At 54.3% G+C, this 12,425-nt stretch overlaps 1 long non-coding RNA gene across 1 annotated transcript in view; it reads right to left on the reverse strand.

The window, feature by feature from the left end:
- Window positions 1–8,086: 8,086 nt before the first annotated feature.
- The window catches only part of LOC139073370 (uncharacterized), a 36,439-nt gene continuing 32,100 nt past the window's right edge, over window positions 8,087–12,425 (reverse strand). Inside the window, exons 4-5 of the long non-coding RNA XR_011522022.1 lie at window positions 11,876–11,986; window positions 8,087–9,265 (exon numbers count right to left, since the gene is read on the reverse strand). This is a non-coding gene — a long non-coding RNA (uncharacterized lncRNA). The remainder of the gene's footprint in view (window positions 9,266–11,875; window positions 11,987–12,425) is intronic.

Raw genomic sequence — 12,425 nt, forward strand, 5'->3', positions numbered from 1 at the left:
GTACTGGAGGCAGTGATGGGCCTACCAGGGAGGCAAAGTGGAGAAACTCCAAAAGAAGCATGTACTGTTACTGACAAAACTCTGCGGGATATAGTGCTGTCTACTCTCACCAGAACATGTACTCACCTCTTATTAATACTTCCCACAGCCCATTTCCTTGGAACAGGCTACAACCATTTCATTAATTTCTGTTGGGAGAGGCTATTTGTCCTCTATCCAGGACACCAAACTGATCTTCCTGACCTGCTTCTCTCAAAGCAGATTTCAGAACAACTGTGCTCTCTGCATGTCTGCCCACCCCCAACTCCCTGTCCCCGTGTTTGGCACTTTCATTGGAGAGTCACAAGCACAGCATGTAGGTTTTCCTTCCTATTATACCCTCAAACACAGCCTCTGACAGCATCCTCATCACACCCCACAGCAAGGGTTGTTAGTTGCCAAGGAGTGGCTGTGGTTCACACCAGATTCCAGAAGGGCCAGCCCAGAACCACCCTGCTCCTAGACCAAACTGAGAATCTCAGGATAGTCAACAATTCAACAAATATTTTCTGAGAACTCACTGAGGGCAAAGTTCTGGATAAATGGATGATGGAGGTGGGGGGTAATTTCCAAGAAGAAAATGCTTCTAGCATATCATAGATGCAGGAGAGATGGGGTGTGTGAAGGAAATCCCTGTATAATATCAGGACACGTAGAAGAATCTGAAAGATAAGGTAGAAGGATGAGGATGGAGCAACACCAAGGCACATCTTGATAGTGGGTTCAAGAAAGGCTTTAAAAAGAGCTCAAGAACACAAATGCTACCCTTTGCATTTCCTTGATTAACCCGAAGCGCTCACTCCAAGTAAACAGTGACTTGCTCATCAGTGAGATCTTTATCTTTGATGTCACCTTTTCTTTCTTTTATTTTTAACTGTTTGGCCTGGACATCAGCAGAGACTTCAGTGTAGTGGTTCTCCCGTCACTGTTTCACTGTAGCGCCTGAAATACCACCATCCCTTGTGCACAAACCTTGTGCCCCAGATATTCCCCATTAAAATTCAACAACAAATAACTACCAGAGAGGAATGGGGCTTGCATTCTAAGCTGTTATCTTCCTCGGTACGTTGAATTTTTGCCTTAGTTACTATCACCTAGCTAAGACTGAGAGGTTAGAATGATGGGAAGCAGAGATTTGTTTCGAGGAATGAGAAGATTCTGGAACCTGGATGCTGTCTGGGGCGGGTAGGCAGTGGCTGCCAGTGTCCAACAGAAACCTCCACCTGCCCTCTGTAATCACAGAACTTCCAGACCTCCACTGGGGAGAAAGAGACGAAATGAGACGTCTCTGCCTCAACTCTGACACTGGCCAGGCCACAAGCATTGAGGATGCAAACTTGACCCAAGGGCCCAAACGGATGGCCTGTCTGAGCTCCATTCTTCCCAGCTCTCTCCACCTGAATTCCAGCTACTGCTATGTGATCTCCCCTGTTTTCCGCCCCTTCCGATTTCCCTTTCCCTTATTTATCCTTTCCGGCCCTCCTTCCCTTCCTTCTCCTCCTCTCTCTCCCGTGTACAGATGTTTGAGCATGAGGCTCTCCCCAAACCTTCCTTATATTCTTAAACTTTCATTTTCTTCCACCAGGGGTCGGCTTTGTTTCTTTTTCTGAGGCTGATGAGGCTCCCACAGGGCGAGAAATCTTAGTCCAGACACAGTCCTTTTTTTTTAGATGGATGGGAGACCCTGGGGAGATCAGCCCCTGGGTCCGAGTGAGGAGGGAGCTCGCCAAGGGGGAGGCTGGAGTTCTCTCTGCCAACAAAATTGCCCCTTCACCGCCCCATTTGAGGCATCTGAGTCGGGTCGAGTCAAACGGGTTGGGGATATGGGGAAGCGTTGGGAGACGGGTGGGGTCGCGACACCGAGATGGCGATGCAAATGCCTGGGCGGTGCGCACAGAGGCCGCGGCGGTGGTCCAGGATCCCGCCCCTGAAAAGGGCCCGCAGGTCGCCGCCCACTTTCAGCAGGGCCAGGGTAGCGGAGGGACTTTGCCCTGGTTGGGTCCGAGCACGGGAGGTTGAGGGGAGAGGGTGGGAGGGCGAGGGCTGAGCTCTTCGGCCCTGACAGCCTCCTCCAGGCCCCTGGCAGGGCCGAGACTCTCCACTCCCAAGCTCTGGGCCTTCCAAGGTCCCCCAGCCGGCCCGGGTAGTAGGCGGAGCAGCCAAAACCCACTTCTCTTCGAACTCAGGATGGGACATTCATCTCCAAAAGCCTTTTCTTCTCGTTCTTCCTCCTTTTTCTTCTTTCCCATTTGTATCCCTCTGGCTGCAAACCAAGAGAGGCGCCCAAATATAAAAAGTCAAGTCGAATTAAAAGCGTATGGCTTCTGCGCTCCCCGCCCCCCCCCCACCCCCCTTAAACTGTGTTTCAAAACAACATGGTGACTTCTGGACAAGATTTTTGTATTTCACCCGCACCACAATAGAGACGCAATGAATGCGGCTGGTGAAATGTTTGGCTGTGTCAAATTCAGTCCCGCAGGCTGGCTTGGGCCAGCACTGGGGCTCCGCTTTGTGTTATGTTCACGGAGAAGATATTAATTAAAAGAAATACATGATTAAAAAGTAATGAGTTGAATAAAAATTATCTCCGCTCATTTTCTGATTATGTTAATTGTTAAAAACCCTTCAATCACGCCGTTGCAGTCAATGGGTTTTAATGTGAAATTAGTGGGCTCTTGATAACTTACAGTCCAGAATAATCCTGGCGGTTTAGTCATCATTCCTAATAACAAGGATGTTGCTAAGAACAGAAATTTTACATGATTTTGATACATTCAGCCCTTCCCCCCACGTGCCATTAAAAAAAAAAAAAAAAAAAAGACTTAGCCTGCCTTCGATTTCCAACTTCTTCCACGGATCGACCGAGGCCTTGGCGGACTTGAGCTCGTGTTCCAGCTCTTTCGCTCCCTGCGCGCAGCCCCTCGCCGGTGCGTCCGCCGATGGGCGGTCGGCGGTTCCCGGCTCGGCGGCCAGGGAGCCTTTGCTAGGCTGAGCGCGCAGCTTCCCCTCCTGGCGGGGCCCGAGCGCCGCGCTGCACCGGGGGCTGTGCTGGGGTGCGGGGTTGGGAGGAGAGGACCGAATTCGCAGCTACGGGAGCGGGAGGGACCGCGCTGCTGCTGGGGGACCGGTCGCCTAGCGGCGGGCGAGTAGGACTGTGCGTGCAGCATCTAGACAGTCGTGGTGCGCCCCACGGGGTTGCTGGGCAAGGCGCAGGCCGAGTTGTGGTGCGTGTGTGTGTGTGCACCTCCCGCTCGCGCGCTTTCAGAGCTTTGGACGCCACAGATGTCGAGAACCATCCAAAGCGCCGAGGAGGCGGACGGTCCAGCGAGCTAGGAGAAGGTTCCCCGCGCCTCGGAGCCTGGGTCGCGCTCCTGACACAGTGCCTGGTGCGGAGCGGGCTCTTAACAGGGTTTTATTGGATCTAAACGAAAGCTAGTAAATTTGTACGTGATTCTGATGCGTGTTGACGCCCGGTGTTCTCAGCCACCCCTGGCCCTCCTGAGGTACCCAGAAATCTCCCACCGCACCCGGGACCAAACTTAGAGCCAAAGTTGGGCGTGAGGGGTGGGTTAATATGCTGGTCGAGGGTGAGAAGGGATGTGTCTCACGTACAACATAAACACTTTTCACTCTCAGCGAGCCAGAAGGAAAGAAGAAATGCCCCCACGCCCTCTTTTTGGCTTCTTGGGAAAGAGTGCTGCGCAAATGGGGCCTGGGAAGGAGGTGCGACCCGGAGAGTCGTGGGGTCCTGGACCTGGGCCGGGTATGGGCGAGGGGCTCCTGAGGCGGGAGGGATAGGCTCCTGGTCTCAGCCCACCCAGTGCTGGACGTCTAGGAACTCAAAAATTTCCCATTCCAAGTGCTTTGACGCCTTGGCCAACTACCACCGCCATCCAGCTGGGGCTGAAGCAATCGTCTGCAAACAGGAGGAGTTTCAAGCCCAATTTTTCTCCCAAGAGAACTAAATGGGGGAAATTGCATTTCCCGAGTTCTGTCTGAAATTATACATGCATACCATATACAAAAAGTCTATCGATCTTGATATGCAAAAGTTGTGAGCTGGAGGTAGGTATCAGTAAGGTGGAGGATGTATATGTGTGTGTGCGTGTGCGTTTGTGTTACAGATTTGATTAATTTCCAGAGCAAGAGGCTCTGTGTCTCAAAGTGCCTTTTTCAAAGCTTCTATCTTTAAGGCTATCTATCTGGATGGGGTGGGGAATCTGGTGTTTCTTAATTTGTTTTTTGCACCTCCAAAAGAGAAATTTTCTTTTAGAGGTTTAAAAAAAAAAAAACGTTTCCACATCCTCAAGACCAAACAGCGATGGCTCTTCCCTGGGGACCGGGGGACAAAGGTGTCAGGGACTAGGACGCGTCCCAAAGCTATTCTAGTTCACCTCTCTATTTGCATCCCTGTTAGGATGAGGATCATTTTAATAAATAACAATGACCGGGAATGGCATCTAGAGGGCTTGTCAGTAACATTTAAAAGCCAATAGAGTTTATAATTCTACTCTATCATTTCTTATTGATTAGAGTAATCAAGATAAAAAGCTAGCCGGGCTCCGAGAACTTCAGCGGCATATCATTAAAGATAAGAGTCAGTTAATTCTAGAGCTGGGGTAATGTGGCTGAAATGAAGAGTTCATTTGCATGAGATGCTGAGCCCAGTAACAAGGGGACAAAAATCACTAATTAGGACTGCAGAATGTCGCCCTCTCTGCAAGCACCCTTTCCAGATCGCGGACGAAGCGGAGATCCACGTTTATGTCAATCCGGAGCTGGGCAGAGGGCTCGCTCACTTTATAGATGGCGATTATCACGACCCCCATTCCCCCTCTACACTATCTTTCCAGGCCGGGCTGCCCGACCTGGGTGGGGATGCGGGTCAGTAGGGTCTCACCCTCTCTTTCCCTGCATCTCACTCCCCACCCCCGTGGCCACCGGAGGGCAGCTCGCCCACGCCCTTAAGGAGGCTCGTGGGCTTGTGTCTGGTGCCGCAGTGAGCGAGTCCCGCTGTCCATTCTTCGCCGCGGGCTCTGGCCTGGTCGGTGTGGCGGGCTGGGGAGGCCCCAGCTCTGGTGCAGCGCCTGCTGGGTGAGGGGTGCGAGCGCCGCACAGGCCCAGCGCGCACGCCCCGCCGGGAGCTCGGGGGTATCTGCCCGGGCGGCGAAGATCCCCCAAGGAGGCCCGGGTCTTAGGGCCAAAGTCCGTGACCCCTACCCGGCTGGCTGCCTCTAATGCCCCCTGCCTGACCTACCATTCCTGACGGAGGCAGTCCGTGGGCTCCCAAGGGAGCGTGCGTGTGCACTGCGAGAGCGCTGGGGAGTGCGTGCTTGTGCCGTGTGTGCCTGGGTGTGCAAGAACGTGTGCATGTCTGTGTGACTGTGTATGCGGGTGAGTCCACGTCTTGTGTAAATGTGAATATGTTTCGTAAGCTGCGTGAACGTTTTTTCTGCTTGTGTATACACAAGTGTGATAACGTTCGTGCAAATGGTATGCAGTGTATGTCGTGTGTACACATGTGATGTGTGTGTAGTGCGTGATACGCGTGGCGCGGAGTGGGGGGAAGTGGCAGCCTGGAGAGGTTCCCCCAGAGATAAGGGCAACAGGCTTCACGGGTTTGGGTGCCAGGGGCGAGGCAGGAGCGGGGAGCCGCGGGAGACCCGGGCCGGGGCTGGGGCGGGAGGCGGGGGAGAAAACGCCTTCGTGCGCACGTGGCCCTCCCTCACCGCCCCCGGAGCGACCAGGAGAAGAGCCTCGCCTCTCGGCCATGGGAGGCCCTCTCTACCCACCCAGAGAAAATGAAAGTAGAGAAAAAGGCATCCCAAGACCAGCTTCGTAACATACTGAGAGCAGCGGACGCGGAAAGGCCGCGGGAGGGGCGCCGACTGCGCGTCCACACCCGGCCCGGCCCTTTCTCTGCCCGAGGGAGTGTGGGATTCGGGTCCCCCGCGGCCCTCCCGAATCCGCTGCTGGGGACACTCGGGCTGTGGACCCCGCGTCGGCGGGCGCCAGAGCAGCCCCAGACCTCGAAGTGCTTCCTCGGAGGGAGGGAGAGAGAGCGCGCGGATGCTGGGGCCACCCCTCCCGGACGGGCCGCGGCCGCGCCTGGAATCGGGCCCCGCGTCCCGCTTTGCATCGGCCTCTTCAGAACTAACTTTGCCCCTCACTTGGCTGCGGCATAAAGGAATCAAGGCCGCTGTCAGATAATTGCAGGTGTCAGCGTGGAAAGTGGCAGTGTTTGCACACTCTCACGGGGCTCGCTGCGTCTGCTCCCGCGGCTCCGCGGGCCTCTCACACCCCAACCCCCGCCCCAGCTCCCGGGCCGCGGCTTCCGGGCGGGAGACGCGGGGCTGCGCGGCGCCGGCGGCCCCCGGACCCCGTGCGCGCGTGCGCCGCACCCCTGTGCCCGCGCGGGGACCGGAGCGCCGAGGCCGCGCGCCCGCAGGGCCCCGGGGGCTGTGGGCAAAGGGCGGAGGGGGCGCCCAGGGCGGCGGCTGGACCCGGGCGGGCGAGCCCGAGGCGCCGGCGGGGCCCCGAGCGGGAGATGCCCGCGAGGGGCGCGTTTCTTTAGCGTTGCCACCCCGCCCCCATCCCTCTCTCCGGGGCCTTTTTTGTATCCCTGAGCAGCTGGGGGCTCCCTCACCACCCACCCCCGGGCCTCCCCATACAGAATAAAGTCAGTCTGTATTTAATGGTTATGGCGGATGTGAGGGGGATTTGGCAGAGGCAGAAGAGAGGCCTTTCGCTCTCAAACATCGCGCCTTACGTCGTGTGAGTCTACCAACCCACCACGACCCCATATTCTTGTGCGGGTGTCTGACTCGAATGACAAGCGAGCTGATTTTTTCAGTACATAGCTGGGAAATGTAGTGAGTGATAATAGAGATTTCTCTTTCATTTTTTACGCTTGACTTGGTTATTGTTGCTTTTCTTTTCCCGTGATTCCTTCTGAGGATTAGCTCTGACTTCCCCACTATTGGCGGTCAAAGTGGCCCCGACTCGGGATGACAATTGACGGGGATCAAGGGATTGCCCATTCTGTGCCTGTAAGAACGGATTCGTGCCAGAGAAACTCATCAAGTGGAGGCGGAGAATAAAGACCGTTCGGGGGTAAATGTATTCATTGAGAAGGGTTCTCCCAAATTGCTTCTAAGTTTTTTTAATGAAAAGTAACGATTGCAGCAATCAGCGGCTTTTTGGCGGATTACAAATCTGGAGGGGGCTGCGGCGCCGCATTGAAAAGCGCCCCCGCCTCCGCACGGGGCAGCGGGTTCACAGGAGCAGCGCCAGGGGCGGGGGTCCCGTCGCCAGACAAAGGCGGGAGGGGGCGAGCCGAGGAGGCGCTGAGGAACTGGACGAGGTGTGGTCCACCCGGCGCAGGTGTGGCGGGGAGCCCCGAACCGAGGAAGGCGAGGGGCAGGATGCAGGGGAGGGGGCTGAGAGAGGTCACCCCACCACCGCCACCACTGGGTAAATTCCGGGCATCTGGAGCAAGGAAGGTGCGCGAGAGGGACCCAGCAGGTGCCCGTGGAGGGCTGGAGAACCTAAGGTGCGACCTGGTTCCCCACCCCCACCCCTGACCTGAGCACGCTAGAATCTTCTTCTAGAGACGCCTTATTTTGCAAACTGGAATCGACGCGTGGAAGCCCGCTTGGCCTGGGGAGGCTCTCCCCCAGGTGTGACAGGCAGGAGGAGGGAAAGCTGGGTCCCCTCCCCAGGGCGGGGGCAGGGCGGCCGCGAGCAGGACCCGCTGAGCTGCGTCGGCGCGGGCACACAGCCCTGCTCCCACATGATTTGGTGTGGTTCGCCCCAGACCCCTCTGCCACCAGGGAACCCAAGCGCGTGCCCTCGCCCGCACAGGATCCTGCGCACAGTGTCCAGCCCGCGCCGTGTCGCCCCGGACCTAGGCCGTGGCGCCCCCGGCTCCAGGACGCGGGGAGTCGCCTTGGAAAGTGGGGGGAGGAGGAGCAGAGGGCAGAGACGAAACGCTGTTCCCACAGAGGCTGCAATCAGCCGCCGCGGCCTGAGGCGGTCTCCTCCAGCCTGACTTTTTATACATTTATTTTTTTAATAGTGTATCTTAGTAGGGGGGTAGGAGGTATGTGTTTTCAAGCCGATTTCTCTTAAGGCTCTCTGGAGTAAATAGGGGGAACAGAGAGACAAGGGTGGGGAAGAGAAGAAGAAAAAAAAAAGACTCTCCCTTCTCCTACCCCCGTCCAGTTTAAAAAGAATGAATCCAGCAGGCAAAGTCCTCGGCCGTGAAGGTTTAACTTTTTTTCTTCGCAGCTTGTCAATGCGACCATTGCTTTGATGGGAGGCTCCTCAAGGTGACACATTTCTGAACTTCACCCCCTTTTCAAACTAACTCCCTACCTCCTTGTTAGTGGCCAGCTCTGAACTTCTGCAGGGTGTTTTTGTGCGAGTCAAGGCTCATTCACGGGCGCTTTTGTGGGCCTCTCCTCCTTTCAGGCCTCAGCGTGTTACACCAATTAAAGGGCGACGTGCTGTAAATGTAATGGGCCGCGCAGCGATTGTTCCTGACAAGCAACAAAACACATAGATCCACCCCTTAGATTAGGCCGTTGAAGGGAGGTTGAGGCCGGTCAGTTTACTGAATAGTTTGTGAACTGTAATTCTGAGGACTCATGTGAAAAAAAGTCTCTTCCCACCTCCCTCGCCTTGCTCCCCCTCCCCAAAAGCTCCAAAAAAGAAAAAGAGAGAGAAACAAGTGACATCCATAGAGCAGAATGGGGTCACTAGAGAAGAAAACGCGGGTGAGGGGCTTGTCCTGTCATTTGGACTGTCCCAAAAGCCCCTCCAGTACTTTCCATCCTTCCTTACTCTTTCAACCTGGCCCTCACTTCTACTGGCCACAGCAGCCTTCCCCCCATGATGGGGGGCCTGGTGCCCCCATATTAGACTCGAGATCAGGGTAGGAGTGAGGAAAAGTCAGATTGTCTTAGAAAATGCCGTTGGGGTTGGATCTGGTCCTGGCGGGACCCCCTGGGTCACAGGGTGCAGCCTTCCCCCCACCCTCACCCCTCCCTGGGCAGGGCCCTCGGCCCTGGCTTCCCCTCCAGCCTCAAGTCCTTCTCCACAGCCCTGCCTGCTGCAGAGGCTCCCTCTTTCCTCCTGGGATTTCCTTCTCTTTTCCAGTGTCTGGCATCCATCCTGGCTTCTGCAGCTCCGTGTCATCACTCGATCTTTAAAGAGCACACTTCTCCTGGAAAGGAGAGGTTTAGAGATTACCTATGCCATCTTCCTCACAAGTGCTGAGGCCCAGAGAAGTGACTTGTCCAAGGTCACAGAGCAAGTAGCTGAGCTTGCTTGATGGGTTCAGATCTCCCATCCCCTCCTACTGAGCACCCACCCTCCCACAGCTCCTCACCCCACCTCCTCAACCTGCCTCTTAGATGGCTTCTCTGCCCCTCCCATGCTCAGGTGCTCCCAACTCCCTCCCCAGCCTCTGCTTATGTGGTCCTGCCAGCTCTGCCCATCCCCAGGCTTCCCAGCCCTGCTCCATTCAACAGATAGTTATGGAATATCAGTTATGTACCAAGAACGTTTTGCCTTTTCTATGAAACTTGCCCCAGTCTCTTGCTCACTAAGTCTCCTCCCCACTCAAACTCTTCCACCTGGAATTTCACCCCCTCCCCCATCCCTTTCTGCCTGGAAATCTCCTATGCATCCTTCAAGACCCTGCTCAAATGACGCTTCTGTGAAGCCATCCCATTGTGCAAAGACCCCAAGGAAGGAAGGAGGCTTAGCCTGTTGGAGCAGCTCAGCAAATGCCAGTGTCGGTGGAGCAAAGTGAGGCTGGAGAGAGGGGCAAAGGTCAGATCTCCTACAGCCATGTGGGCCGCGTCAAGGATTTTGGATTTTACCCTGGAAGCCACGGAACAGTTTTGGCCAGTGAAAATCCCTTCTCTAGATTGAACTTCTTGAGAATAGAGACTGTGTCCTCTTCACCTTTGTGTCCTCTACTCCTATCCCAGTGTTTGGCACGTACTGCTCAAGAACCCTTCGCTGAGTGCATAAGCGAACCAATAACTCACTGCCCGGGTGCCATCCAGCGCGTCCTTCTCTCTTAATTCCGGCTAACCAGGTTGTAGGTGCCAGGTCGGCAGGAACCAAGTCCCAGTGTCTTTGGATTCTCTGCAGAACCTAATTGATACTAGTTCCATGCTGGGAGTACAGCACACATTTGTCCATTCACTAAAGATGTGCCAGGGAAAGAACTGAAGATCGCGAGGCTGCAACTTCTCATCTTCTTGTCTAACAGCCTGACCTTGGGGGACACCTTACTGAAACCACTCTGAAACCTTGGTTTCTTCATCAATAAAATGGGGACAATGACACTTAATTTATGGGATATGAGGCCTAAATAATACCATTTGTATGAGAATGACTTGATTATGAAGGAATACCTTAATGAAGGAAAATTAATGCAGGCTCTGGGGCCAGGGCAAGACCAGTGGTGAAGGCACCACTTTAAAATGACAAAAGATGGTCCCAGAAAAAGCAGGCTCTTGGGAGAATGCCTCTGTCTTGCAGCAGCCAGTAGCCTCTCTTGCTGTTGGCTCGGAGCCCAGCTGGTCCCACATCTTCCCCCAGGGCGTGTCACTGCTGCTGACACCCTTCACACTTGGCTCCCTGTGCTCCTGCTCTGAGAAGCCTGTTTCAAAGAAGCCTGCATTCCCTCCTTGCACGTAGGAGGCTGCACTTGGAGAGGAGACAACGAGATTCTGGGACGCCAGGGCCGAAATCACACAGACTCTGGTTCCTGCTAACTCAGGCTAAAGAACCACTCATGGAGAGCAGACGGGGGCCCACCCGCCCCCTGGCTGCCCACCAAACTCTCCTGCCCAGTGACTGTGGGGTTCTTGTCCTGGAGGCCTGCACGTCCTCGGGGATGAAATGTGAGTACAAGAGCAGAGACTGCTGCGTGCTGGGGTGTGCATGCTTGCATGTGTGCGTATGTGTGTGTGTGTGTGTGAGTGTGTGTGCATGCTCCAAACCACCTTGGTTAGCCTCTGACAAAGATAGTGGAAAAGAATCCCCAAAGGCAGAAGGGGAAGTCTTTTTATTTATGTTTCTGCATCCAAATCAAATTCCTTTTCAAAAACTAACTTCTTAACTTCCATCCAAGAAGAGAAAGGTGAGAAACATGGTTTCTTACCTTTCCCTGCTGTGCCTTCATCTGAATATTTTTTTAGCCTCAGGGAGCAGGCATGGAAGCTAACATTTGTTAAACTCTGAAGCCAGGTCAGCCAGCCAACCTGCCAGGGAGCACTCCGGGAGCATGAGGGGTGTCCAGGCGGGTTGGGGGAATTGTTTGGCAAGTCACATCCTCCCTGTAGAGATGGCTTTCGTGTCTTCAGGCTAAGGAGATGCCAAACCGAAGGCCTGCCATTGTCGTCGAGGGTAACGTGGGAACCAGTGCGTCCTTGGAGATTTTCACTCCAACCTGATGTGTGCCCTGCTAAACCCTCTCCCCCGGCCCCAAACAACAACAAAAGCTATCTCTCCTCCTTCTACTGATGCGTGAATCCCTCCTCTGCAAGGAATGCCTGTTGCTTGAGCTCAGGGTCAGCTCTTGCAATCGTTAAGTGATTTCAGTGAAGGATTCTAGACCTTTCTTCATATTTTCTCACACTGGATTCCTCCCAGAAGATATTTTTCAGATACTCTCCTCTCCAGCTGATGGGATCGTTCATTTTCATAGGAGGGTAACTTTAGGGACTGGGGGGAGTTGGTGAGTGGCAGGAGGGAGGGAAGGGTACCCAGGAATTTTCCTGGGATGGGAGGAGAAAGGACTTAGAGCCCGGGGTACCTCTGGGGGATCCTTGGAGAAGAGACGTCCTCACCAGTGCCGGTGCCGGTGCCGCTGAGAGCCAAGCAGCTCTCCCCCTGCCACCCGATGGAAGGTGGGGGAGACAGAAACCTAAACAAGTGAATTCAATTACATCTGAGAAAGAATAGGCTAAATTAGGATTCAGTCTTTGGGCCTGTTCCAGGAAATATTTGTGAAAAGTTGGTTGGAAGAATACCACCATCCAAACCCTAATTTCGCTATTATATAAAAGCCCCGATTTCTTCGCCGTTTCTGATGAGAAAATGTTTTCCTGATTTTGTCTTTGCTACTGGCGTGTGACCTCTTAATTTAATTTTGGTTTTTGCTTATACAAACCAACTGCCATGGAAACTTTTTCCAGTAGTACAGCAAAGACAGGGGGAAAGTAGAACATTGGTAATTATATATTGTGCACCTAATTCATTTGATTAGTAGTTATCAAGCATCCTTAATGGTTCCTGGCCACAAGCTAGGTCTCTATCTGAGGACGTCAGTCTGCTTCAGCCATCTCTCCTGTGTCTCTGTGAGG

This window comes from Equus przewalskii, chromosome 9, assembly GCF_037783145.1.
Source record: "Equus przewalskii isolate Varuska chromosome 9, EquPr2, whole genome shotgun sequence".
In the NCBI taxonomy this organism is placed as follows: Eukaryota; Metazoa; Chordata; class Mammalia; order Perissodactyla; family Equidae; genus Equus; species Equus przewalskii.